Source organism: Triticum dicoccoides, chromosome 7A (genome assembly GCF_002162155.2).
Source record: "Triticum dicoccoides isolate Atlit2015 ecotype Zavitan chromosome 7A, WEW_v2.0, whole genome shotgun sequence".
NCBI lineage: Eukaryota > Viridiplantae > Streptophyta > Magnoliopsida > Poales > Poaceae > Triticum > Triticum dicoccoides.
Window position 1 is genome coordinate 552,022,292 of NC_041392.1, and position 3,467 is coordinate 552,025,758.

At 48.9% G+C, this 3,467-nt stretch overlaps 1 long non-coding RNA gene across 1 annotated transcript; it reads left to right on the forward strand.

Annotated features, from left to right (window-relative positions):
• The first annotated feature begins 487 nt into the window (after positions 1 to 487).
• On the forward strand, positions 488 to 3,120 carry LOC119332141. The gene is made up of 3 exons (XR_005160822.1): positions 488 to 1,103; positions 1,510 to 2,047; positions 2,255 to 3,120. It is a non-coding gene; the product is annotated as an uncharacterized LOC119332141 (long non-coding RNA).
• The last annotated feature ends 347 nt before the right edge of the window (positions 3,121 to 3,467 follow it).

The following is a 3,467-nucleotide window of genomic DNA, read 5'->3' on the forward strand; positions in this document are numbered from 1 at the left end:
TACACTCGTAGACCGAAAGCGGAAGCGTTCGACAACGCAGTTGATGTAGTTGAACTTCTTCTTGTTCCGACCGATCAAGCACCGAACGTAGGCTACCTCTGAGTTCTGCACACATTCAGCTCGATGACGTCCCTCGAACTCTTGATCCTGCAAAGTGTCGAGGGAGAGTTTCGTCAGCACGACGGCATGGTGACGGTGATGGTGAAGTGATCCGCGCAGGGTTTCGCCTAAGCACTACGACAATTTGACCAGAAGAGTAAACTGTGGAGGGAGGCGCCGCACACGGCTAACAGATGTTGTTGTATGTTCTAGGTGCCTCCCCCCCCTCATATATATATAGAGAGAGAGTAACACTATTATGATCCTAGGATCAGAATAGTTATTCTGATAACTTCTCGTCTATATAGGATCGATGGCATGTTTCCGAACTCTAGAGCCCGTGAAAAAAAGACACATCCCCACGAACAATTCCAACCACCACCCACGATTCCCCACCACCCCGATCTGGCACGTCTCCACCCACCTCCGTCGGCCACCGGCGTGCCGCCCACCCCAAGCCACCGGCGCCACGCCTCCACCCACCGCCGCTGGCCGCAGTGCCCCGCAGCCCCCACTGCCGCCTATCGTCGGCGAGGCCTCCTCCAATCCCCATGCGGCGCGTCCTCCCGAGCTACTCGATGCACCATCGTGGTCCGCCTCAACCTCCCACTGGCCTCCTCCCGCGAAGCTTCTGCTGGCATCTCAATCCCGCGTGCCCGCCGCATCCATCGAATCGAGCGTCGTCGCCCGCCCCGACCACGCGTGTCGCCCCCTCAAGGACCGGGTTACAGGCCCATGTCTCCGGCGAAACTGTCGTTCAGGGGTCCGACACCGACGGCAGGGGTCAGATGCCTTGGTCTCGTGACCTCCGGTCGCCGTATCCCTCCTGCATGCGTCCCTCATCGACGCATCTCCATCTCACCATGGACAGCTTCATCGTCAGGCTTGAACTTCTTCTCCAGCCTCTGCCCTGCTACTCTAGCTATCCTCGTTGAAGTCCCCCGACTATCGTGTGCTTCTCCCCTGCCTCTTGTCACCTCCGGCTCCCCAACCTCCTGCCTCAGGTACCACACAATATGCTAGATGATGTTTGTCAGAAATCCTTTTGTAATGGCCGCTGCTAGCTACTGCTACAGTCGCCGCTTGCTAGCTGCTACTGGTGCGTGCGCACTACACTGAATTCTTACAATTTACAAAAACTTGCTGCTGTTGTTTGTGCTAAAAAGACAGGAAGTTCAGTATGCAAACCTTACAAAGTTCTGGTTAAAATACAAAAGAGAAAGTTCACTATGCTAAACATAAAAAGGGCATGAATTCCACGTTGAGAAACCAGGGATTGTTCTCTGTTGTAACCTTCGTGAGTTCAAGATAAAATATGTATTGTATCGGGAATTTGATTTTGTATCGCTCCAATTTATTGATAACTAGCAGTAGCATATGGAATCTCTTGAAAAACATTTTATAATGCAGGCAAACAAAAATGGGCACATTATTTTGCTCGGCACTGATGTGCATGTTGCCTCCGTCATTGCATCCTCCAGCTCAATCCCATCGTTGCAGTCCAATGACTCCAGTTGCAGCCGTTCGCCACTATCGTGCGAGGTAAGATGGATCTCAACATCTGGCTCCCGGTAGGCCACTGCCTTGTGACAAGGCCGTCGACCTTGCATCCTCCCGCATGATGTGTGCCACCACTGGGACCCGGCCTGCAAAGCACGACGCTGGCTGTTCACAGCCGTCGGGCCACCACTCCCTGGATCGGGGCTGCTGTGCTCGCGAAATGTGTGCGGGCTAATTGACGCTGATTGAAGCTCATCTCCTCCCTCGCGTATGCATCAACAAAAACTGTGTGGGTTCGCTGTAGTCCAAGTTGTGCCACAGCAGTAGGGCAACTCTTCCAGGACGCATCTCATCTCAACTAGCTCCAATTTTGCGCGCATGGGGTGGTGCTGCTCCAGCAAGCTCCTTCGTCCCCGGCCCGTCCCTGAATGCGGATGTAGCACCGCAGGTTCCCTACCCACCATGCCTCATCTCTGCTTCTTTACTCTCCACTTCTCTAGTTTTTTGTGTGTGCATGCAAAATGTTGGCTTAAATGTCCTAGTGCACCAGTACTAGTTTTGTGTGTTCATTTTCCCTTCTAGCTTAGTCCTTGCCTACTAACTGATATGGCTTGGATTACTTAAGAGTGTTTTTCATGTGTGTTCTGCACTTCAGGTTCAAGTTCACCATGCATCCCTGACGTAGCACTGCTCCGGCTCCTCCCCCGCTTGCTGCCAGGTCTGTCTCTCCTTCCTCCCCTACTCGCTGTCTTTTGCGGAGGTGGACGCGGCTACCTGATGGAGTGAAGCCGGCCTCCCAGCACCGGCAGTTGTAAAAAATAAGTAACAACAACAAGTTCAGAATCAGAAAAATGAGAAGTTCAAGAAGAACAAAGGTGCTGCCTTCACTCAAGTGCTTGCAAATTGCTAGGCTGTAGCTCGTATATTGTTTGCAACTATCTTAAGTTTCTTTAGTAGCTCGTACACATTTTGCCGAAAGCTAGTACTTTCATAATCGTAAAGTTCATAGTTGGCCTGCAGGGACAACCATGTTGATCGTAATTGAAAAAGGATTATGAAATAATATTATTGAGACTGAAGGCCAAGTTTGATGCACGATGTCAGAGGATTCCAAGTCTTTTTATGAGGCGGTCGATGTCTTTCAAGAGATGCGTTCATATCTCACAAGTTTCCAAAGGTTCAAGTTCATCTATATAAGAAGGAATGCCAATTTTGTTGCACATGTGTGTGAAAAGAGGCACTAAAACTTAATGTACTTGCTATTTCTTTTCTTGTAACGACTACCTACCTAATGGAGACTATTCAATCATAGTTATTTTTGCCTGCCATGCCCCGATACCTCCTCCATCTCGGTGCCACCATCACAACCCAACCTCCATTTGCTGGTCGCTGCTAGTTGTTGTTGACGTGGCCTGCCTTGCCCTCTAGCTAATGTTGGTGCGCTACTGTTGAAGTTCAACTAGAATATTAGAGGGATTTCTGCGAGAGTTTAGCTAATATAGTCCTTGGTTTTGTGTTTGAACCTGCTATTGTCCATGGTTAAAGATTCTGATGTTGCTTTTCTACGGATGGTCTTCCTGTAGATATATCATTTTCCATCCTCTTTGAAGGTACAACATTCTGAATGATCAGAACAAAAACAATATAATGTTAGTGTGCTGCTACTTATGTACGTTTGTACTAAGTTTGCTAATGTGTTGGTCGTGCATGTAGCACACGAAGTGTATGTATATAGTTGTGTGTAATTTTCTTGAATTTCAATAGTATGCGAAGTTCATGTTTAAGAAATTTCTAAGTTCATGTGTACCACATACTAAAGAAATTCATCAATAAAAAAAGGACCGCCTAGGCCATTTCACCGACAGCAA